The sequence below is a fragment of the Meleagris gallopavo genome, chromosome 7 (genome assembly GCF_905368555.1).
Source record: "Meleagris gallopavo chromosome 7, MGAL_WU_HG_1.1, whole genome shotgun sequence".
In the NCBI taxonomy this organism is placed as follows: Eukaryota; Metazoa; Chordata; class Aves; order Galliformes; family Phasianidae; genus Meleagris; species Meleagris gallopavo.
In genome coordinates, this window is record NC_139410.1 from 2,950,121 (window position 1) to 2,976,701 (window position 26,581).

The window sequence follows — 26,581 nt, forward strand, 5'->3', positions numbered from 1 at the left end:
CATCCTTCACCAAGCATTTAGCTCATTTTATTTTTACCTTCTTTATAGGAATTAATGATATCAGTTCACAGATATAGGTACCTTCTTTCCTTTTCTGCCTAGCTCACTCATTGTCCTCCTCCTCTGAAAGCATTTAGTGCTCTTAAGGTGATTTACTGTGGGGGGCATTTTCTAGCGCTATGGAAGGCAGGTGACTTGGAAGGGCACTTCTAAGGTAGATGGAATTGTAGAAGCTCTTATACTGCTCAACGGTTGGGTTCAGATGAAGTTCAGAAGGGTTCAGAAGCACGCCACATTACCATGGAAAACTGTAAATCTGTTATCCAACGTAAGGCTTAGTGTGTCATGGTACTTCCTCACCTTGTTGCCAGGCAGCCTCTTCCATTTCTTGGGGCCAGTTTTTTATCTGAGAAATGCATTTTTTCCTCCCCAGAGGAGGGGGGACCAGGGGAAGAACAGGGAGGGTCCTCAGCCAGAGGATACCTCTCTCTATCAAGCTTACTCATATGCCCTTTTTCACTTTCTCAGAACTTTATTAACCAACACACTATCTAAATATATCCAAAACTGACTCTAATGCCTTCTAAATGTTCAGATGTCTATATTTTGCATTAAAATATGAATTTAATAATTATGAAATTGTGTATATTTTTCTTACTTTTTTTTTGTCACATCTGTACCACGCTTTGTAAATTCAAGTGACCTTGTTGATTGCAAGCTTTCATCAAAAATAAATGTTAATCAGAAATTGTAATAGTACATTTTATTTGTTAGTACTTTGCCTTCTGTATTTCTTTTCCCTAATAAGTTGCATTTAAAAATATTATGTAATTTCTCTGTTTTTAAATTTTCAAAGTGTAAAAATGAGAGATTCAAGTAAGAGGACTTAGAGAACTATTAATATACAAGGTCTGCTCCAAAAGTAATGCCTCCTGTTTGATGATGTTGGCAGTATGGCAATAGAGCTCAAACCTTCCTACTAATATTCCAGTATATTTTTTTGCCATCTGACAGAATGGTGCCTGACACGGAAGTACATATGAACCAAAGGTGTGACACTGAATTCTTCCATGCAGAAAAAACGGCACCCATTGACATTCATGGACACTTGCTGAATTTTGATGGAAACCAAGGAGGTTTTATTATGTACACATTAATTAGAAACAATAATGCTGACTGACTTCTCTTTGCCACAGCTGCCTTCCACCTACTTCACATTAAATCTTAATTATCCTTCTTGTCTGCCTTTAGGAATCCTCCATGAACCACACCTATAGAACTAAAGACTGACTGGGGAAGATACAACGTAACTGTTTAAATAGTAGTCAATGAGTCTAAGACAGTACACTGCATTTTGTATTATTCATTGCATTCCATTTCTGAAATGAGTACTTGTGATAATTTTTGCTCTTGCTTTTGTCAGCTCCAAACAACAATAACAGGAATGGTGTACTTGTGGGATTGCACTCAGCAACACATTGAAATGCTCGGACTTTACAGTGGTTTGCATCCAGAAGATTAAATAACAAATTAAGTAAAATAACGATGTGCCTCAATATTTAAGGAAAGCAGATTGTTATGCTGATGTGTGAACTCACTAGAGTCCATAGAGCTTCAGTACAAATTACGATAGATTTTATTTCTTGAAATTATAGCAGATGAAGAATCCAGCTTCAGTTCTTACAGTAAGTGCAGTATCTTACCAGCTTTGACTCATGCTACAAGGGCAATGCATTGGTTACTCCTTGTTTCTACCGGCACATCAACTTAGGAAAGAAGTACTTCATGTAGTTTCATGTTTGCAAATCTAATAAAGAATTATATACCTTATGATAATCTGTATATTCTGATAATTTTCATGTAACAGTGCTCACAGAAATAAGGTCTAAGGTATTTATAGCAAAAGATGCTGTGGCTTTTCAGACATAAAACTGGAGTTTTCATGTAACATTTATGTGCTTCATTATGGTAGTTGCATTATGGTAGAGTCATTGTTTGTGAGGACTGTGAAGAAGGAGTTTCGTATTCAAAACTCTGTTTATAAACTCTGCAATTTGTTATGAAAAACCATCTCTGTTGTGGATAAGAGGGCCAGGTCCTGGGAGGAGGCCTTTTCTGCCTCTAAAGAGCATTATTTAATTATTAAAAATATAATTAGGATCTGACTATGATCCAATTTAGTATAGCTTATACTCCAAGCTGGGCATGATTTAAAATATATTGATGACAGATTTTAGTCCAAAGTATAAAGAAAAAAATCAGTGCTGAAAATGGCAAGAGCAGAAATGTGTTTTGATATATATTTGAGAAGAAAAGAATAGGAAAAAAATGGGAAAAGGGAAGAAAAGAAAAACACTGCTACTTCATTTAGCAGTATAGTTGCTACATATACCCAAAAAAGCATACTCCTTCCCTTTGGTACAAATGTAAATGTCCGTTATTGGTGATGGAGAACAAGGCCATCTATATACGTTCCCAGTATGTGTAGGATAATAGAAATACTGTTTCAAACCAGATGCACTACATCGATCTTCAGTTGACATAACAGTCAAATGTACAAGAGTAAAGGATATTGTAATCACTCACATTAGCCTTCATTCCTTTTCATCCAGGATCATTATCATTAGCTTTTTGTATATTAAATTGATTGCTCTTCAAAGCTGAAGCATCTTCAATGGCATACTTTTCTGATTATATAAAGAAAACTTACATTTGCAATCCCTAGATATAGTCTCTAAAATGAAATAGTACAGAGTCAAATAGGCATAAAAATAAACACTGCTCTAATCTTCTGAATACAGTTCCAAGTTGGTCTGCAGCATATGCTTTCAGAAATTATCTGTTCTTAGCTGTTTGAGACTATTCTTACTAAATGAAACTAGGAAAATGGGAAGCGTTGGTGTATTTACATGAAAATCCAAGAGTCTGAGCAGCTATAAATCACAGCTCTCCTAATGATGACCAGCTATGGGCAAAGCATTTATATGTTTAACCTCAATTTGACTTGCTATACTGACAGCAGTGTGAAAATACGTGATATATGAAATAAAAAAAATGTAATTCATTAGACAAAAAATATTAAGTCAAGCAGATCACGCGATCTAAATTACAAAAGGCTCTTTCCCGCTAGATTTTCATCCCTCTCTGCATGGAACCTTTCTCACTAGCAGCTATCTCCACGCACATATCAAACAGAATCACGTTAGTCTATTTCTTTACATAAGTTTCTAATAGATAATCAGATGCTTTATGCTTGCTTCTGCATAAGGCTAAATTTCACCCAGAACATAAATCAGATTTCCATATAACTGTTTCAGGCTGTTACTTAATAATTTCTACTGCTATCAGAAAGACCGTGGAGCAAGCAGATTTCATCAGGAGGATAACCTAAATTATTTCTTCAGGCTCTTCCAATCCTATTTTTCTACACTCCTACAAGTTTGGAAAGAGTTTTCCTTCTGTAGCTGGAAACTGAACCAATGCATTGCTTCACTATTTTGTAGCAAAAATGGAGCCTGAATACCAGACCATCAAAGCTGACCATTAAACTCTATGCCATACAACAGAGGACATGTTCCATCCAACTCCCATGTGTTTAAGCTGGAATTCTTGAAAATCCTGGCATTGTTTTCTTTAACAGACAAGTCACTTAGTGCTAGGAAACCACAAAAGCCCAAAGAACCACACAGTAATATGATCTGCAGTATATTTTTCACACTACACAGTGAGTAAAGAGAACAAGCAGGACACATGGATGTTCTTTTGTGCAAGTCCTTAGGCAGACACAGAGAGTGGAACTGAGCTTGCAGATTGAATACCCGGGTTGCACAAGCATGGTCTAGACTACTAATCTTATTATTTTGGAGAGCTTTTGTGCTCTTAGTCAATGTGCTTTCCTTCTACATAATTGAAATCCATATTAACACACAGTTCATCCCCTCTATGTCTTGATCTTCCATGGAATCACAGCTATGAGAAGCATCACTGCTCATTCTTTCTGAACAGCACCATCCAGACATTCGAACTCCAAACACAGAGGCAGAGGCAGAATGCTCATCTTAGTTTGAGAGATAGTGCTAATTACTGCTATTGCAGTACTGTGACAACACAATCATATCATTTCCATTAGTCAAGACAGTTATTTCAAATGACTCTATTCATTTACACAAGAAAATTTAGCAGTGCTACCCGGGGATCTCAGGATGGTTCTGTACTGCATTAGATATATGGTTAATAGTCCAGCTCCTCATAAGACATGGTAATATTCACTACACTGTAAAACTGAAACCACAGACAACATAAACTAAAATATTACGACATTTAGATTAAGTTATTATGAGTGAAGACAGATACCCTAGGAAGAGATAACGGGATGGAGCCATTCAGAAAGTACACTGTTGTTTTGAATGTGATAATGGTAGCCATTCTGATACATTTCTACAAAATAAACTGGAACCCAGTAAATACAGAAAATCCACTACTATACATGATAGAAAGGTTTCTACAAAAACATTAAAAATTCCTTCGTCAACAGGAGATAAACAATCATTCATGAGAGACTGACATTATAATATCGAAGCAAACATCACTCACCATAGCCTTCAGTTAGCAAGGCTTTGTTCCTTTGGTACCCAGTACAGTATGTTTACAGTTAGAGCTGAGCACGGTCTACCCTCTCAGGCTCTGAAAAACAAACAAACAAACAAACAAACAAGTGAATAAATAAACTGTCTTTAGGCAAAAGAAAAAATCAGATAAGTTTCTAAAAAATATCTAGAAAATAAAACATTTTGATCTGACTAGGCTCTGTATAACTGCTACCAAATCCATAGGAATTTCAAAACTCAAAGAGCAAAGAGAGAAAATGTTAATGAAAGAAAAAGAAAATTATGGAACTTCATAATAACTTCATAATACCTCTGGCATAACATGCAACATCCATTTTTATTTTCCAAGAATTCATAATGCAATACTAAAACTATAGAACTGTGGACAGATCGATATAGCTCTGCCAGGTTTTATTACACTGTATAGACACAGTGAAGAGTATCACAACTACCATGCACTTCTTCATGCGCCTCTATGTAATGTAGACAGGTCTAATAAGTAAAACAGTCCGTCCCAACTGGCACACTTCAAAAACTCTAAATCACAATTTATTGCTTTTGTGTTATTGTTAAATGTATAAAGAGTCTTTTCACAAAACTGTTGCAAGACACAAAAAGCTTCTTCCCAGAAAGGAAACTGTATAGTCAGAACATTTCATTGCTTTTAGAAAGAAGATAGTTATGAATAATATGGTGAGGACTTTCAGAACATACCGCATCAATCAAGTTCTGCATGAGTAATTATAACTATGTTTTATAACACCATTAATTTTGTCTGCACAATGTAACTCAATTTTCTGAAATACAACACTTCTTCCCCACAGGACGAAAACCCTCAATATAAGTTCTTGGTAAACTACTGTAACTCTGAAGAGAACATCCAAGACGTAAATATTTGTTTTCTGGACTAGGACTTGAGGTTACAGAAAGTATTGTCTGCAAAACTGGCTGATCTCCTACTGTGGCAAAGAAAGATTTTATAAACATGTAGAAGCTGTTAGGTGTAGTGAGGCTTATGTCTGTATTAAAATCACTTTTCCTTCTGGTGGGAAGCCCGCTTACTTCTTAGTCTTTATTGCTGCTCAGATGGGAATGAATCCATTTCTTACGGCTATATCTTCAGATATCAAGTTAATTTTTCATTTGTAGTGTGCGTAACATAATGGACTAATAATTCCCCTGTGGAAGTCAACAGCCAGTGAATAGTTTAATTGTTACAAAAAATAATATTAATTATAAGTAAGGCTAAACTTCAAAAGGCACAAAGCTTGCAGGTCCCACAGACCAATACTAGATTCAGAAATGCTTACAGCGGTTCATATAGCAATGAGCAGTCCAGAATTTCATAGTAATACTGTGAAGAAAATGCTAAGAAAGGTCAGAGGTTGCACAGACAAGACATATAAAAGAAAATAATAGGTGCAGAAAAAAAAAAAAATAGGGAAGAGAGTTAGAAATGAGATAGGGACTAGTTACTTGAACTAATGACAAGCCAGGCATGATATCAGAAATGTGAGACTGATATCAGGAACAGCATCTCCCTGAGACAGGCTGTAAGCAAGACAGTCTTACAATGAAGTCCTCAATTTTCTGAAATAAGTTTGCTTTTGCTTACTTTATGTGTGTCTGTATAACCACACAAGAAGTGTGGTCAGGTTGACTAATAGGCGTTCAAGACACTTGTGAAATTAAATTCCTTTTCAATGAGAAGTCATATTATTAAGTTTTCTGTAAATCTGGAGTCAAACCAGCTCTGTTTCAATAATTCCACTGGAGTTAACAAAACACATTTTGTAAAACAAGAAACTTTTTTTCTTATTATTCTCAGGGACCTGATACTAATTTGAATGAAATATATAAGATGGTAAAAAACAGACTTAAAATGGCAAGGCATTCCATTTAGATATAATATTCATACCCTTGAAAGAAAATAAAATAATATACAGGATTATTCAGGATTCCTCGAGTATTTATTATTTATTTCTATTCCACCCGATCCATTCATAAGCATCCTTGCTTCTCCGCTCTTACTGCAATACAACCCAAAGATACAGCTGGCCACTAAAATTACATACTAAGGAAAATGCACTTCTACATATTACAGCCTTTTCACTTTTTATGTGTACTACATGTGAGCACGTGTAGATCTGGTATATTCAAAACACATCAATGTATTTGTACCAACTATAGTCACCAGCTTTCAGTTCTAATACTTCTTAGTATTAGTTTCCAAACACAATTTCCTAATTAAAAAGGAAATAAGACTTTAACAAGATTCATTTCTGTTCTTTGTATTTGTTAAATTTTGACAAAGTGCCACAGTAAACTTCAGCATGAAAATTTGTAAACAGAAACGTCGAATCATTGATGATCTAAACTTCACTTTGTAAGCATCTTTTGCATTACTTTGATTGCAGCTGCCTATTAAGCACCTTCCAAATGAGATATATTTGTCCATGTTCTACAACTATTACTAGAATAATCATTCTAGTGATTCTAATTGGACCGAGACAACCAGTGAACTTCCTCTCTGGGCCCTGCCCAGACCAATTAACAGCTGGTTTCCTGCAAGAAGGACTGCCAGACAGACATTCTAGGCAAACATACATGTGTTCATTCAAGGTAACCTCCCAGCTCAGTGACACAGTCTTCAGATCTAATGATACTAAGCCTCACTTCTGCATTCTATCTAAAATAATAGAAAGGAAAAGATCTATCAAATTGAAAAAATGGATAAATAAAGGCCAGCAATTTAGCTTACCATGATATTCATTCTTTCCTAAAGTTACTTAATAACAGTTTGACAAGTAAAATTGCATATAATTGTGTTTATATGTATAAAATTGCCAGAAAAAAATAGCTTGACATTCCCAGTCTGCCTTATTTCTTAGTCTATGGAAAGCACTTCTATTTTTTGTCTCCATGGCAATTCGCTTCGCTTTACAACTACAAGGTGATTACATTATTTCCAGCCTTAAGTGTGTAAGAGAAGACAGTTTTGAAAGTAGAAAATCCTTGTGCTGAGAAAGTTAAACAAATCACATTTTAGTTACAAAAACTAATGTTTTTTCTGTCCCTGTTTATAGTTTCTTTGGCTCTACTGGCAAGTTGCTCCATATGAATTGCAACTCTCAGTTTTGCAGGTAATCTACTAAGAAAGGTTACACCAATAAATCCATACTCTGTATATTGAAAACACACCTGGGGTTTGAATAAAATGTATCCATAATGCCAAAGGAACAGCTTTCATCCTTTTTGATCTACATAGTTTTTATTCACTTGTAACAACAAGTAATAAAATGGTGCTAATTCCACCCACTTGCAGAGTGAATTGCAGGAGTAGGCCACAATGTACCACCTCCGAACTAGTATTAATGCTACCTTAGTAGTTTTAATCCACTGTCCTTCACTCTAGAATAGTTCATTATTAGTTCATTTCATTCACCAGATTAGTTAGTGATGGAATAATAGCAGTAGAGATTCTGGGAGATTGAGTAGAATTCGCTACAGGACAATTGCACTTAAATCAGAAAGTCATCACAAGCAGAATTGCTAGTAATTTCTTAGACTAGCAGATTTATAGAAATCTCTGCCTAGCAACATGGAGAAAAGAAGCCTCTTCAAGCAGCACAGTTAAATGTACAATTTTATCCTTTGAACCTGTAATCCTTTCAATTTCAGTTCATCCTGAAGCAAGTGGAAAGCCTCCTGATGAGATTTTTCCTTCCGCTATGTAGAAGTCCCTCACACCAAAATAAGGTAGCTTCTTTGCTGTCACTCATTGTTCCATTCCTGCAGGGTAAGGAGATTTTACATTCCAGGGCACAGCTTTAATTAATAATATCGTTTTAGAAGATAGCTCTGCAGCATCTTCACAAAACTGGGTGGGGTTTGATCAGATATGATTAATTTTAAATAAATGTTTCCCTTTCAGAAGAGCACTATGTCATATAAAAAACCTTTTCAAGCAATTGTGAATTATGTGCACCTGTGATTAGTAAAATTATAAAATGTCTTATTAAAATGAAAGTTTTGTTTTTTTTTGACATTCATACAAACCTGCAGTCACATGCTTTGACAGAAGGAACCAAAGGCTGGCACTTCAGTATTTGAACTGAAACAAAAATACAATCTGGAACCATACATCTGATTAAAAAGTACAGATAATAGAGATGTCTTTTTAAGTATTTGTTCTATTTTTTTACTTCAACATTTGTGCCTAAACCTGCATTCCATGATTTCATAACTATGTCTTTCTTTCTATGTCTAAATTATTTACAGATCTCTTTTTTAATTATTTAATGTTAAATGGAAGGAAATTCTCTCTCTTCTCTGGTTTACATTTTTCTCAATTTCAACTGTTTGTTAAAGCAGTCACTACCTCAGTTGCAGGAACAGATCAAGCCAAACATTACTGAACATCTACTGCAACAGAATGATTTTTGATGATTTCATTCTCTGGATAGTTGGTCAAATTAATATCACTAACGTCTTCCTTTATTTAATTTTTTTTTCCCCTGCAGTTAGATCCAGAATCATAATTTATTCACAGCTTACTCAAAAGATCTCTCACATTACAAGGTATTTGCTTTTGAATTTTGTATGCATAAAAATCGCAAACCAAGCTTTGCTTGTGGTTGCAAATGTGAAGTTGCATTATTTAGTTAGGAAATCGAACCAGAAAGAGACTGTGTGACTTGATATCTTGTGCAATAAGTGGTACACCCTGTGGGTTTTTTGCGTGTAAAAATTCACCTCAGCTGTATTAAGCTTTAACATAAAAGTAGTTTGAAAATGCTGAAGTTACAGTGAACAGCATATGCTAGGTCTATATCATTAGTCCTGCGGATAAAATCTGCTTTGGAAAAAAAAGAAGCTATAACAAAAATGACAGACATTATCAAGACAAAATGTTTTTTTTAAAAGAAAATTAAAAAATATCTGTTTCTATTAAATGTTAGGAATAATCTTCAATGCACTTAAAAAAAAAAAAAAAAAAAAAAAAGAGAGAGAGAAGCCAGAGGAAAATTACTAAAATTACTGATGTAAGAGCAAAATGAAGATGGCTGCCATTTTATGCTAAAGAAAAATTTTCATTAATTGGCTTTAACAAGGAATATAAATCTATAAAGCTAAATAACACTACAGAGTTCAATAGAAATGCCATTTAAAGTCGGCTGTTTTGATTTAAATTTATCATAGAAACACAGAATGGCTTGGATTGGAAGGGACCTTAAAGATCGTGCAGTTCCAATCCCCAGCCTTGGGCATGATTGCATTTTTTCTTTTTTGGGAGCCCTAGGCCTGAATGAAGTACTTCAAGTAGGGCCTCATGAGGACAGAACAAACGTGAGCGCTCGTTTTCCTCTCCCTGCTGGCCACCCTATCTCTTTTGTTGCAGCCAAGGATACTGTTGGCCTTAAAGATTGCAAGCACAATTCTGGCTCATGTTCAAGATTTTCACCCCCCAAGGACCAACAAGTCCTTCTCTGCAGGGCTGCTCTCAAGGAATTCTTCTTCCAGTCTGTACATACAGCTGGGATTGCCCTGACGCAAGTGCAGCATCTTGCATTTGGCCTTCTTGAACCTCATTTAGGTCCACGTGGGCCCACTACTGAAGCCTGTTCAGGACCCTTTCATTGGCATGCTTTTCTTTGGTTCTGTCAGCTGCATCACTCAGCTTGACATCATCTCAAACTTGGTATGGGTGCATTCCATTCCAATATCACCGATAAAGATGCTAAAAAGCACATATAATCCTGGTATCCTTAGTGATCGCATTTAATTTTTATTTTAGAACAAAAATTTTCCTCAAAAAAGGCCAGGGAGAAAGTGGAATTTCAGTGGTAACAGAACAAATCATTTCAATAACCAGCACAAATGCACTGAAATAATTTTGGCCACAGAACAAGCAGAGAGTAGTACCTGAGGAAGATCATAACCTCTACTACCTGCAATTGCTTCAGATACAGCTGCAGGTACTTTCTTCAGGTCAGCTGGGAGGCAGTTCTCAGCATACTCCTATCTCTGCTTCTAAGTCCCATCAGGAGTGCTCCTACTGTTTTTTGTTTTTTTTTTTCCCTCAGCAGAGTGCAAAGAAAAGGCCTGTGTTCTTGTCTCACTGCTGTAAATCAGCTACTTGTTGTCAGCCCTCATTAAGGTCTTAGTGAAAATTTTAGAAAGTGGCAGATCTGCCCAGTAATGAGAACATAGATACAACGTTCTCAAAGAAACAGATCACGAGGGGTGTTTGGAGAAAACACGTATGAAAAACCCCATTCTGAAGCAGTCAGCCATGCAGAACCACATTCTTGAAACTAAAAAACACGATATGCACCCAGACTTTGCTACCATAGGAGACTCAAGCACTTGAAGAATGGCATTTTGAGCTTTCAGCACTCCAAATGCACTAGTTCCAAATTCTCAGTAAAACTGAACACGAAAAACATTTATTGTACTTCTAACATGCTGAAAATTGCATTTTACTGAACAACAGTTCCAGAACACGGAGAATCAACTGCACTTTTTTCAATCTCTAATTTAGAAAATAAACGTATCTCAAGGAAACAGAATCCAAAGGTAAGCATGATCCACAACAATGTTTTTTGTGTTGTTGTTCATTTGGTACAAATATTTCAAGGTTCTTAATAAATGCAGTCCAAAACCACCGTAAAGATTTCCAGCACTAACTTTAGACAAGATCTCTTGACTTCAGCACTTAAAAGTTGTTTTTGTCTAAGACACTCCAGATGTGCATTTGTCTGCAGGGAAGAAAAGAGGGGCAAATGCAATCTATGCCTGTTTTTGATCCTGGAAATTCGCAATACAAAAGAATATGAAGAAAACAGTGTATGTGTGTGGATTGTTTCAAAATGTGATTAACCAATCTTGAATCTCATGTGTATTTTCAAGTTCCTTTGAAAAATTAACCAAAGTTTTAGCAGATAATGTTAAAGCAACCAATAATGAAAACTACATTTTTGTTCTGTTCATCAATCTCATAAATTAGAACAGAGATATAAATTATTCCCCATGTATTATCTTAGAACAAGTATAGTTGATAGCTACTGTTAACTTTGTATGATAAGCATTACTTCAATATAAATTGTTATTAGCTTGCTGGAAAAGCCACAGAGTTTATATTTGCTTCCTAGCTTAAGAGAAGACAGTAAAGAGGCAGAAAAAAAAAATGGGTACAATCTGAAATTCGTTAAATGTTACAGATAGTCCCTCCCTTATGGTATTCCAGAAACACGTTTTTATTGGGCACTATAGGGAAATTAAAGGGACACTCTGAGGTATGTAGTGATACTAACATAGGAACTTTACATTGGTATATAATTAATTGGTACATTGGTATTACACTGGTAATAAATTAATTATTACAATCATGTAGTTATCACTCATAGCTGATAGAATCATGTATAGACATGGTCCAGCAATTTGAAATATATATACACCACCAAGAAGAAAAACAATCCACCAGAAACAATATCTTAAAAATACAGCTAATGTTGAGCTACATTAACCAAAGTTTTTAACAAGAAGTTTTAAAACAATACTGATTTGATGGCTGCATTATCTGCTTTTTAAATTCCTATTATTACTTGATAATGGTGTATTCTTATGAAAATGACATTCCCTTTCTGTTGGTTAGGCTGCTAACTCTCATTAGAGTAAGGAGCTCCTGGTAATCTGCTTATTGCAGATACCTGTATCTAGTACCACAATTCAAACAGAATATTGAGAAGAAAAAGCTTAATGAAAATTATCTGTTTAAAATTTAGTATTTGCATTGTGTTTAAAAAATCATTTAAAAAAAAAATGTGCATGAAGAAATAACGAAAACTGGCAGTTTAGAAATTACTTTCTGTCATGTGTTGGCAATCAATAGCTCGTTCTTAAAAACTGCTTGAACCTCTTATGAAGTATAATGTAATAACTTGAAGTGAAAGACACCCAAATTCATCCAGTCCAGCTGGCTTCCTTCCATATTTCTGCCTTTACCCCAGGGACTATAAGGAACAGCTGCTTGAACAATGAAATCTCTGCCAACAGCCAAAAGCTTCCAACAGTAAAAAGCCTCCTCATCTCTATTCTATCCTGACACAAACAGTTGTTGGCAGCAGTATTTGATAGGGGGAGAAGAAAGAAGTTAGAAAGTCGCAGAAAGAAGCAGGTGCTGATGTAACAGTGTAATATTGATTCCTGCTTCAGAAGAACGTGTAGAGGAAAGAAAACATGTCCCAGTCCCGGCGAGATGGAAGCAATATCTAGCTTAACCATTGACTGTGTGAGATTCAATCATCTTCATGTAAATGGTTTCAGGGCTTAATCGTATTCATGTTCAGTCTGAAAAGAACTCTTTGAAGTGTCTCTCGTGGCTATAATCCAGATTCCATTTTTGTGCCATGCACTGTGTCAGGCATCACAGCCTTGTAGAAAAATGAGCACTAGTGAGAGCACCAACCTTAGAAAATTAGTCCCTAATACTCCTTATTCCAGATTTGCAGGACTAAGACTAATCTGAATCTAATAAAAGAATATTCTTGTGGCTCTCATCTGCTATATAAATTCATCAGAAATTCACAGTATGCTTTCTCTTTTCAGAGGTGTTATCAATCTGCTTAAATTTCCACTGTATGCGAAATAGAGGACTCTAAAACCCCAAAAGCATAACTGTACTAATTAAAATACAGTTAATATTCAATTGCCGTCATCCAAATATCAGTATACTAAAACAGTGTAAGTAACAGCAATACATAAGTATTTTTCAATACTGTTGATGGCATAACTGTATACAATGTACAAATATTTAAAAGAATCACAGAATGGCATGTGCTGGAAAGGACCTCTGGAGAACATCTAGCACAACCCCTCTGCTAAAACAGGTTTCCTGGAGTAGTTTGGAAATATATAGCTTTGATATCAATACGAGTGTTGTGACAGAAAAGGCAAAAACAGGTGAATCTGGGTACATGTAAGGGGCATTCAAACAATTGATGCTGTCAGACAAGGTAAGAATGAGAGACTATAAATAGACAGAACAACCACTCAGCTACAAAAGAAGGGTGAGCAGTAAAGCCAAAAAGAAGATAAAAAGCATACAGGTATCCTTTTTGAGAGGGAGGGAGCAATAGCATAAGAACATCATAGTCGAGGAAAATCAGAGAAGACAGAAGTCAAGCCCACCTTGGTTCTAACTTTCCTCAAAGAGATCTCAAAAGCGATCACCCTTATCTCAGAGACCAAGAACCATAAAGGATTTCACCATCACTCCAAAATATGGCATTATCACCAGCAAGCCAAAATGTAGATTGTGTCCTTAGTGCTGATATGTGTTATAAAGTAACCGTTTTGTTTAAGACTACGAAAGGACTTAAAATGTTCAAGCAGTTTGTTGTTAACGAGTGAAGTAGTTAAGGTCAATCTTCTAGACAGTCATATTGCAGTGATCTGTAATTCCATATATGCATTCAGCTGCAGCAGCACTATAATAGAGATACGTTAAGAGAAATTACAGAACACACAGCCTACTCCTTAGTAAGCCACTTAAGAGAATAGCAAAATGCAAATAGCCTGACTATTCCCACTAAATGCTTACATCTTTCTCATTTGTAAGTCCCACATGTACTAGGGAAATTGAACATAGGCACTTAACCACAAAAAAAAATAAAATAGAAAAAAATAAAAAAAATTGGAAAAAGGGCTGGACTGAGTCTCAAGCTATGGTCTGAAATGCTTTTCAATCTGCAGTAGCTGCAAACTACCAAAATGACAACAGTGTGTTTTTGTGAGAAAGTTGAAAGGGAAGTTTTGTTGGAAGAACTTAGGGCAGAGACATTTAAAGATCTTATTTTGATTTCCATTTCTTGCTTCTTTGCTTTTTTTGGAAATTCTCCCAGGACATTTCGGGTTGGTCTCTTTACACTTCCTCAATTGGTCTGTGGGGATTTCTAAAATCCAGGCTACAAATGAAGACATGTATTTTATGAGCACATCTAACACTGGGCAGTAGTAATTTGAAGGAAAATTTGATGTGCTTGTATTAGTCAGAATAACACAATTTACAGAGCAGTTTTGGTGGGCTGAAAAACAATAAAACCTCTGCAGAAGGTACATAGACACTTCTCGTGTCTCTGTGCAGAGGTCTGACTTCATAATTTGAAGACTAAGCAACAAACCTATTAACTCTGCTCATTCATTCTTATTTCCCAAAGCTGCATTTAAATAGAGAATGCTAAATTAGTAAGAAACCAAACAAAGTCACTTAGCCTATCTATGGCCTGCGATGAGAAAATCTGTAAGTGGCTAGACTTTAAAAGAAGAAATTAGTTTCAACAACATGCAAAGGCTTAAAAATCTTCTATATTCTGTTCCAGGAACAAATGGGCTAACTGGCAATCTAGGGCTCAAGAAATGTCCTCTCTACTTCGACAGTATTCTTTAATTTGCCATCTTGGCCACTTAATTCATTCCTTATCTGTTCACCTGCCAGTTATCCTTCCTCTTACACCTAGATTACAGACTCTTCACAGTATATGTGTCGCATGTGGCACAAGAATAGAGACCATAGATGCTCCACTAATACCATGAAATGCCACTGGCAGCAGTTACGCTGTGTCTCATTAACAAACCCAATATACATATATCAGTTTGGCTTATACTGAATGACAGAATACAAACTGAAGGTTATGGCCCATTTTCAGTTTATTTGATATAAAAGCTGAGCTGAATTCCATGTTTTAATGTAGCAAAACAACTGCATACAAGCCTACAGCGGCTTTACTTGTTCTGAAAAGCCATTTACAGACTTAGTAGCCATATCATATTTTGTGGTTCTTAATAAAAAAACACCTCTTTCAGTTGCATCTTTTAGCCAGATTTACAGACTAGCATGAAGTATTCTACAAATGGAGCTTTAGACAGGAAGGAAAAGCTCTTTCCTTTCTCTGTGTGGTAATTAAAACTTCGTCTTCAAAGCCAGCTCAGTTTTTTCAACTTGTTTTGAACTGTGCCTAGCATAACAAGCACCACAGTCTCTAGTTGAAGTGCCTATGCTTCATCACAAAAGGAACTAATACATACAAAATACATTTAATGGATATTAATTTGTCAAATAGCTTAGGATAATATTTCTGTTCCCATAAGAAGGAGGCTCGAAAGGAAGTCATTCTGGCTGGAAACAGGAGTTTATCATATCCCACTTCCTTCTGAATTGTGTAAGTGTTTTTTCTTTGCATGGCTACTTGATTTATGGCAAAGTACAGCAGCTAGCAAAACTGAATCTTGGGAGCATCAGAGGCTCCTCTCCGAGATTTTAACTCCATTTTCACTACTGCCAACAGCATCCACGTAGCAAACATTTGCAAAGAAAATAAATCCAACTGTTCTACAGATAAAATTAAGGTAATCGCAGCACTCAAGCCTGCTTCCATGAGGAAGACATTCACTTCCCACATTCTGAGCGTGTGCCTTTGCAGTGAACGGGAACAAACTACAAAAGCAGCACATTTAGTCCTTTTCTCACTCACATTCTATGGTAAAAAGGAAGATACGGCTTATGCCAGTGTATCTAGCGTCTGAACTTTAAACTCACACCAGCATTAAGACATCTCTAACTCAATCATCTGTATTTTTGTCAGATAAACAGCACAAATGGTGATACTCAATACAAAATATTCAGCTAACTTAGCAAAGGGTTGGATATATGGTTTGTAACAAGGCATCTGATGGGGCTGATACATACAATTTCCCATGGGAACAGAGAAACTGTGGATGCTCCATCCCTGAAAGTGTTCAAGGCCAGGTTGGATGGTGCTCTGGGCAATCTGATCTGGCAGGAAGCAATCCTGCCCACAGCAAGAGGGGTGGAACTTTATGGGCTTTAAGGCCCCACTCTATGACTCTGTAAAACTTCTGATTTAAAATAACTATCAGCAGTTGTTAATTTTTCTAACGCTTTCTTAGAAACATCTCTTTGAAAGGGGATATCCTGCATGCACAACTTTATTTCTTTTTACAAAGTATTTCAGAACACAACAAAATTACACCTGAATATACTTGAAGAAGGTTTAAAACAGTAGACCTTCAGCTCAGACATATCCTCAGCACATTCTGAACCCAGCTTATTCTCTTACGCACCAGCTACTATTAAATTCTTTCCTAGGGAACATTAAAGCATTGTGCATTCACTGGCATGTTGAACTGTACTTCACTGGATGCTATCGCTTCCGAAAATCTGTGCACCACGCCAGATTTGGTCGGTAACAAAAAGTTCATCAAATAAATCACATCAGTGAGTACCTTTGTTTCTAAGTACCTGTCATCATCTGGCAAAGTTGAATCATATCTGCACTAAGATAGGCAGGATCTTAAATCTTAATGATTTTTTATAGTACATTTTGAAGATATTTTGGAACTAAACGTTTGCTCAAGCTGAGGGGAAATCCTCAAGACAAGAACACATAGGAAGAAATAAAGAAGACCAAAAATTATTACTGAGGCAAAGTTGTCAAAGATCTTTTGAAGACCTAACAGAAAGATTAATTGAGAGACCAGAAAGCTTTTGAAGAAAAAACAAACGGGCGTGTTTCAGTAGCAAGGAGTACAAAGTCAAGGTATATCATTATACACACAGCATGCCAGAGCTGGGAATGACCCGCTAGAATGAACTGATGACGCAGTAAAACAATTTCTATCCCTCAGTATCTGGTCTAAGGAATGCAGCTGAAGAATGGTTCTGAAATGTATTATTTGGGAGGCTAAAAGCAAAACAAGACTTGAGTACAAACGCAGATTCTCTTGCGCCTTTTGTGGCAAAGACAACCCATAGAAATCTTTTACTTTCCATTTGCTTGCTTTATCTTTCAAGCAGAAGCCACAAATACATTCAGAAAGTGTTTACAAATATTAAATGAGTTCTGTAGAATAAGACTACAACTAAAAAAGTGTGTTATTGGTCACAGTTCAGAAAAGAGAATGTTGAAGTTGCGGTACAAAGCTGACCAGCTATTACTTGATATCAGTTAAAGTCCTGCAGGATCTACCTCTCCTGAGAACCCTCTTAAAAATGAGATGGAGAGTTAGCTCTAAACTCAGGAAAAAAAATCACCAAAAATTGAACGGTTTCACCTGGGAAATTGAGATGAAACTCTTCAAACGCCACAGTAGATAAAACATAGGTCAAGTGCAACCTCTTCAGCAGTAACCTTCTCTAAAAAGAACTAAACCAAACTCTCTGACCTCAAGAGAACGATATGTGTTCTTCTCTTTACTGTTACACATTTTAGATTAAAGTAATGGCAGTAGAAATAACCTGTTTTACTTTTATACCTTTAATCTGTGTTATTCATATTATATTCTAAACCAGTTTGGGTTGATTTAGCCACATGATAACACTGCTTTCCTGTCAATACAAATTTAATGGGTATCTGTATTCCAAACCTAGATATTTAATTGTCACACTGTCAGGCTGTTTTGTTCTTTGGTCAAATTATATCGCAAACAAATCTCACCTGAAATTAACAACACTCCGTGATGCAAGAGAAGCTCTGCCTGTACACAAACCACCAAAAGACAACTTAAAAACAATAGCTACAACAGAAAAGCAACAGCTGATGGCCCCCATCTGGTCTCTTACCAGACCTACCTGTCTAGGATAAACAAACTACTCACATCAGAGGGTAACAGTCTCCAACAGAGAACGATTAAGTCATTCTTAGAGACTTTCAGATGTCATTTAGGCCAACTTCTGGCTCAAATATACATTTACCATAAAGGATATACAAAGTGAATTCCTAGTTAACTTTCACACCTGTTCATTTCTTAGTAGTTGATATATATAAGACTTTAAGTAAAACTAGCAGTAAAAGTATGTCCCAAAGAAAATTCTTTTCTGCTCAGGCTACCTAGTGAAGTATGACACCTGTTCCTTTGAGCTTGTGAACTAATTTGTCAGCAGGAAAAGATACGCCATGCGAACAGCTGAAGAACAGTGCCAAGAGTTTACAATGGGAAGACTGTGACCTGCAAGAAGTTTTTTTTTTATTACCAGCTGTTTTTATAATAATAAATATAAATCTGTATAACTCTGAAAGACAATTTTAAACTCACACACATAAAACAAAGAACTAGGAATTCCCTACTTTGCAAAGCGAAAGATAGAAAATGTCACGTTTGATGCTGCAAACAGACGCTTAAAACCAGAAATGTTTCCTTTTGTCTATGTCCTGTTTGTAATCCCTCTCAAAATAAGGTTTTGTTGTTCTTCACATCCTTCAGCTAGGGACCAAGATCAGAGCAAACAAGCTAAGGAGGTAAATGAGGTTGTAGTTTACAGTTCACAGGGGAAAGGCTATGCTTGCTCATATTTAGAGAGTCTTGGTCACAAGAAAGATGTTCTGAAGGAACTGCATGTTCAGGCTGCTTTCTTAAGAAAAAACACTGTTGGGAAAGGAAAAAAGACCGAGACATTTCTCAGTGGTGAATCAATTACAAATGTAAGGAAGAGGAGGAAAGAGAGAAGGAATCCTCAGTTCACTGAGAGAAATAGGACCTAATTAACAACAATATCTCATACAACCCCAGTTATGAGTCTGCATGATATTCAGGTTCAAAAACACGTCATATCTTAAATAAAAAGCACCATGATGGTCATAAGCAAGTACGAGATTGATTCATACAAGTGTGGGAAAACCCAAATGGGAGGAGTAATGAAGCTTGTGCTGACCTTTGTTCAAAGTTCCCAGGAGTAAATACCAAGTGAATTGTAGCTTACTTTGTGTCAAATCTTTATGATACTCTACATTTGATGTGTGAACTCTGCTGTACTCAACAGTTAAGAAAAAAGAGAGAGGGTACAATCTCTCCTTAAATATGCAGTAACTATAAAACAAAATCTACTGAAGTCTAAGCTATTTTTTCAGCACTGCAGTGCCCAAGAGGTTTTTTCTTTCACTGATTTTCTCTCCTTCTATCTCTCTTTTTTTTTTTTTCCCCATTTCTTTTGGTCAGGATTTTCAACAGAATATTGAAGTAAACTAAACAAAACTGAGAGAGCGAAAGGGAGAAACTGGGCTGCCATAACCACTGTTCTTCATAAGGACTGCATATAGTCTTCTGACATTTCTACACACATCAGCAATGTCTTAATTATTTTTTCCTGTGGTTGCATTAATTAAAGCCGTATTTCTTAAAGTACACATGCTGCTGCCTAGAAAATCACTTCTTTCCCAAAAGCACTGCATTTTTAAGTATTCTGTTATTTTAGCTCTAAGAAAGCTCATGTAAAAAAATGTTCTTAGAAGACTGAAAACATGAAAGCACAAAACAGAAAAGCCATTGCCACGGCACAGCAAAGCCACTCAGTTGTGTGTTGAAGTTCTAAAAGTCTTGAATGGCTGCCAGATGTACAAGACTTGAAATCCATTTATTATACATCAAGGAGAAGATCCAAGTCTCATGGATGCCTACAGACAGATAGAGAGAAATAACTAGAGTTCTTCCAGATTAAGAAGGAGCAAGGAGGTTGAGGTTTCCCCACAAAATGGATAGCAGATATTTCTATTACCTTTCTGGCATCATAATAATTTACCACTAACTTAAACAAAGTCTTTGCAATCATCTAACATTTGAGACCCCCTCTAAAACTGGAGAAGCCATTCCAAATCTATTTTATCACCAAACGTGAAAGATATCATCTTCTCAGTCACATCATCCTCTTCTGCCATAAGAAGTAGAGGCTTAGCCATTTCATTAATGCTGTCTATGGCTTTTCTCACAAGCATTGCCAAAAATGCACTCCTCATCCTGGATCTATGTGCTCAGAAGTTAATAAATGAGACAGCATTTATACAGGACACTAACAACCTAAAAATACTGGCATAAGCAGGGTTAATGCCTCAGCTTTATAAAGCATTGTTTCACATACTTTAGCCTGGTTAGCTGATGCCTTCGATTCACTTTTAGTTGGTTCTCTAGACATACAAAAGGTCCCATATAGAAACCTCTCTCATGTTCTGTGAATTTCACTGCTTAATAACTTGAACACATCCAAGAATCTACCTACCTATACATCGTGGTTTTTATAATTACATATCTGCCAGCAAAGCACAAAGCAAGAAACAATATGAAAATTGTTTTCTTAGTAATTGCCCAGTGTTTTGATCTAAGTATTTCAACAATTTTGAAGACCATTATTGAAAAACAATAAAATCATTATTTAAAAACATCATTATTTATTATTATTATCGTTATGTTTTATCATTATTTAAAAACAATCAAACAAAAATCCCCATAATGAGGACTCCTTTTGTCAACACACACACGTACACAATATCGCTCTCCTCGCTAGAGTGGGATAGCAGCATTTAAAAACTGAAAAGAACTTGAGCCCCCTCTTGTGATAAACGGTCAGAATACAGTTTCACAATGGAAGTTGTTCCAAATTGTGCAGCACCACAATCCAAAAAAGTTTATTTAGAAAGGTTATAGCTCGGAATGAAATTCCTTAGATTGAATTATTACTTGATGCTAATTTACAGAAACATATTGATAAATGTAAAATAAAACATTGATAAATCTTCAGCTCTGCAGAATATTAAAAGGCATCTGTTGGGAAAGATTTATTACTTTTGATACGTCTTTGTAGTGAGTGTTGCCATTTACAGAATCATGCATTTTTCTGGAAAATGCTTTCACCAATACACAACCTATTGCACAATACAAACAGCCAAGCCACCTGAAAACGTGTTTACTGTGACTAGAGGTCCTTATCCCTACCACAATATCCTTCAACACATGTAGGAGGTGACACAGTAAAGTTATTTCTTTAATTTGCAAGAGCTGCTAAGTTATTTTGTTAGAGCTGCTAAGTTATCCCTATATCGATATTCTACACAAGGCAAAGTGGACATAATGACACTGCAGTCTCACAGTTTAGGTTCTAGCAAAAGAAGCATATTTGATGGGAGAATACACATTTTTATTTATTTATTTTTTTTAAGATGTTCTAGTACCAATAATACAAAAAGAGACACATCGCCCTGTGATGAGTATGTTCCTATAGCATAATAAATACAAATGGAGTTATGAGTCAGGGAAGAATGTCTTCAAATCATCAGGTCTTTGTGAAACATCATTTTCTGAAACAGAGCAGATAGTCCTGTTCCTGTAATTAAATCAATAAAGTACATTTGATTAACCACTTGAATTTCCAGACAAGTTACTACCATGCTGACAGCTTCAGAAGTGACAGAAGATTGTCTTACAGCAGATGTGTGAATTACTGTACTGGTTCTTCTCAACACTCACCTGCCTGCGTAATACACAGCAATAATTTAGTCATGGTAACAAACACATAGAAATTAAGCAGAGCAGAGATTTGCTGCTTTGTGGCTTCAACACAATTTATCAAATAAAAGAACTGAGACACCTGCAAACTGTTTACAAGTTAACTATGAAAATCCTCATGGTGACTAAAAGGATGAAATGTACCCTTTGGAACTCATCTACCTTCAAACTCGCTGATGCATTTGTATAACGCCAAAGAAACTCAGCGTAAGTTAACAGTTTTCATTAAATTTTATTTTATGTAAGAATTTTAATCACTTTAGTTGAATTACAGATTCAAATTTGGTTCCCTCCAAGATGCAAAGAGCTCACGTACAAGCACAATAGATCATCAACTTTTCAAAATTAAAGTCATAAAAAATGAAGAAGTTTCAATCGAAGGATGCCAAGAGAATGTCCAAGAGCAAAACTATTAACCACAGCACAGTAATAATGATCTCAAATTTGGACATATTACAGTTCACATCATAAATACAGAATCAGAAAATATATTAGTAGAAAATAAGAAACAAATATATTAGTAGAAAATAAGACCAGAAGAAAGTATTCCAAAGACCACACCTAATTCATCAAACTATTACTGAAAATCCCAAGGCCTGACACAGGGGCTGAGACTGATTAAGGTCATCATTAATAACTTAAGAGGCAGGACAAAACACAATCTCAGCAATATTACAGATGATACAAACTCAGGAGGGGTGGTTCATGGATCAGCTGGTTGTACTGCTGCTGGCTGGAGAAAAGCAGACAGGAATGTCACGTCCAACAAAGGGAAATGCAGCCTCCTGCAGTTGAGGAAGAATAATCCCATGAACCACCAGCAGATGCTGGCTGTGAGAAAGACTCTGAGCGTCCTGGTGAACAACAGGAAGAACATGGGAAAAAGGGGCCTTGCAGCAAAGTGTTCTGTGCTGCATTAAGATGAGCACAAAATTATAAACAGATATAGGAAAGCAAACCCTGAGTCACTATCAGAACATAATTAGAAAACTGAATGAATATGTCACTGCCAATATTTAGTCAGATAATTTAATATACAGTGATATAACTGAAGTCCCCCTCCTTTGGGACAGAGTCAGTCTAAATAGATGAGGCAGGGAAAAGGAAAAATGAAATACTACCATTAGAAAACAGGCACTGAGCAATAGCGCTCAGGAAGTTTTTAGAAGAGCCAGGATAATTAGAATCTCTAAAAGTCTATCACTGTACCACAAGGTCACCTTGCTTTTTAAGCCTTAAAATAGGTTTGTTTGTTTGTTTTTTTTTTTACTTATAATTCAGTATCTCTGACAGGAAACATCTTCTGTTTGCAGGATTTGCAGGAGATTTTCCCAGATCCAATAATTCTCTTTGATTCTCAGAATCTTTGATCCTATCTCTCAGTCAAGTTTTCTTCTTTTTCTTTTTTTTTTTAAAGAGCTTCTTTGGAATAAAATGTCATGTTGCTCACAGTATTTAAAGGCTCCTGGGATAAAGCAATTGTAAAACACACCTTGGAAGTAGATATAATTCATTCTCAAGCAAGGCAGGGAGCATCTGTCAAATTGAATTCTAGGGAAAAAGAAATATTTACCTTGTGAATTCTGTGGGCTTAAGCACAATGCAAGTATGTATATATCAAGCAGGATGAAGTTAAACACGTAGATCACTCCAAAAGTAATTCCTCCTACTTAATTCCATGGAAACTGATACAAATAGCACAATAACAGTAGCGATAGAGCAAATGCTCAGATAACAAAATTCTATTTTTCGATACAGTCACCATCACTAACTTAGCATTTTTACCCACAATGAACAATCTGTACCAGCAGAGGTGATCTACTGTTTCACAGCTGCCGTGACAGCATTGTTGCTAGGAAAAGATTGCCATGACATCCATGTTTCCTTGGCCTGAACAGGTGGAAATCAGAAGGCACAAAATCCAGTCTATATGCTGGGTGTGGAAGGACAGCCCAGCCAAGACTGGCAGTGTGCTCCATGGTCTTCATGCTGGTATGGAGCCTGGTGTTTCAAGAGGAAGGTTGTGTTATGGTTTTATGATCTTTGTTATTGGTATTCCACATCATAACATCACGTAGTGCGCTGGAAGTTAAAGAGTTAAAGCTCCAGTTCAATAGATTGTCAATATTTCCAGGCATCTAGTTCTCATGAGAGAAGAAGAATACATATCCCAGAACACTTTTACTGTTCTATTTTCTGTTTAGAGGGAAAGATAAAACTTGTCACAAGTCATGAAACAGTGACGAGCTGATGGAGATGCTCTTTATTTTGTGGTGTAACAGCTTGCATGGACATCTAGAACATGGCTTGTCTTTCACATCACTGCTGAAATGCGTCACTCACCTCCTTATTGTGCTCACATCCACTGTTTGGTCTCCATAAACATTCAGCACGCATCTATGAATGTCAATTTTTTCCACATGGAGGAATTCAGTGAGACACCCTTGTTTCATGTGCACTTCCATTTCAGCCCGCCCCTCTGCTGCCATCTGTCACACAGCACCAACATGTACCAGAATATTGATGGGAAAGCTCAACGTCTACTGCCACACCACCATTGACCTCTAATATCATGGACCAACAGAATGAAAAAGGAGGCATAACTTTTGGATCAGACTCATGAAAAGGAATGCCTAACCCCAGGATAGGCATAGAAGCCCTGGCTTCTCCAGAAATTAGAAGGGCAGCATTTCACAGTAACTTCCAGTGGAATGGAAGGGGAATGGTGGAGGCATTCTCCATCCCTAGTGCCCAAATTTGTAATTAGGATACTCACCTGAAAAAAAATAAATGTGTAAGATTAAACATCTTCCACTCACTTGTAGTTCAGTGAAAGTGAACAGAAGGTTTATAGAAAAACAAACAAACAAAAAAACAAACAAACAAAAAAAAAAAACATGAGCTGGTAGTTGCACATTTACAAACAAGCAAAATAAAAAGTCACCTTCTTATTGTCTGGCCCACAGAAACCTTGACTTGAAACAGGGTTTCAGAAAGAAAGGCTCAGAGTACCCTTTCCTGTATGACTTCATGTAGTTTTAACTCTGAAAATGAGACACTTCCTACGTAAGTAAGAAATACAGATTTGACCTTCTTAAGAGGTGAGAGCTGAAACTGTGTTTTCCTCTTGCAAACTAAAATCAAAATTGAGCTCTAGCAGTGTTCAAAACTGCTTCATGTTCAAGGGGAAATAATCCACTGCTGTCTGGACTCTTCAGGGTAACAGTTTAGAGATGAAGATGGATGATGCCACATATATTCTCTCAAAATCAAGAAAAACTTCCAGAAGCTTTCATGTACTGACAGAAAAAAAGAAGCTCTCTCTGTTAAAATACAATAAAATGAAATAAAAGGCACTCACTGTCTCAAAGAACATTAGAAAAACTGTCCTGTTATATAACAGTTATTTGTAAAGACTATTCATACAGTCACCTGCCACATGGTGTGAGAACTGACACATTGTGGATATGCTATTTGAGATGCTAGGCATGCTGGCTAAGACCTGTACAAGCTGGCCTGCTTTAAAGATGGAGGAAACGGTGTCATTTCACCCTTTCTAAGTGGTGGAGGAGAACCAAAAGCACTTGTACAAAACAAAAGGCAAATCAGCATCAGACCGGCTCTGGAACTGTCAGAAAGTCAAGCATCACCTAATAAGAGCAAAATGACACACAAAATGTCATGTAATGGATTGGCTCATATTTGCAGAAGGGAAGGGTCTGTTGTATTGGATATGCAATAACTAATTATAACACTATTCCTCATTTGCTGGCTACAAGCATTCTCCATACCACAGCTTGTGAAAAACGTGTGTTTCAACTATGCACAACGTGGCTGCCGATCCACAACATTTGCTTTAAGTCTCTTTTCTAAAGCCTGCTCCCTAAACAAAATCCTGAAACGTGGTCATGCCTACAAACACACATCCCACACAGGCAAAAGGGCCAGCAGGAACCGTAACCGAAACCACAACTCCACATCCCTTACTAAAGCCCACCCCCAGGGACAGATCTCCCCACGCAGCCCGTTCCAGCACATCACCGCTCCTTCTGAAACGATTCCTAACCCCAACCCGAACCTCCCCTGCTGCAACCTGTGCCGTTCCCTCGTGTCCTATCGCCGTTACCTGCCAGCAGCGCCCATCCCCGCCCCTCCCGCAGCCTCCTTTCAGCCCCTCGCTGAGAACTGCCGGCTCTCCCGTTACAGACAAGTGAAAACGAGCTCCTGCGAGGAGCGGGGAGATCCCTCTGGCGGCTGCCACACAAACGGCTTCGAGACCGTTCTCAGCAAAAAACGAACTGAAGAAAAAAGAAAGCACGTAACGGAACAAGTGCATTTCGAGAAAAGAAGCGGCGAGTACCGAGAATGAGGTGACGACCTTCTGTTTTCTGCAGAGATCCCTCCGTAGCCGAAAGAAACAAACGCTGCCTGAGGAACCGGAGCGACCGTTACGACTGTTGGTCGCGCGCCCGCGTGCCGCCTCAGCAGCGGCTGTCGGAGCGCGCGCGAACCCCCTGCAGCCGCGCCGCTGCTGAGGAGCTGCGCCCACCGCCCGCCCGCTGCGGGGGCGAGACGGTACCGGCAGGTGGCGCTTCAGGCCTCAGCCGCATGCTGCCGCGGGG

The 26,581-nt window shown here is 37.1% G+C and overlaps 1 long non-coding RNA gene across 6 annotated transcripts in view; it reads right to left on the bottom strand.

Annotated features, from left to right (window-relative positions):
• The window catches only part of LOC104911628 (uncharacterized), a 167,760-nt gene extending 141,249 nt beyond the window's left edge, over nt 1-26,511 (bottom strand). For 5 of the 6 annotated variants that reach the window (XR_014884270.1, XR_014884271.1, XR_014884269.1 and 2 more), the window contains exons 1-2: nt 26,320-26,507; nt 4,594-4,683 (exon numbers count right to left, since the gene is read on the bottom strand). This is a non-coding gene — a long non-coding RNA (uncharacterized LOC104911628). Of the gene's footprint in view, nt 1-4,593; nt 4,684-26,319 lie in introns of all 6 variants that reach the window. The other variant, XR_014884272.1, reaches the window with a different exon arrangement.
• Nucleotides 26,512-26,581: the final 70 nt, after the last annotated feature.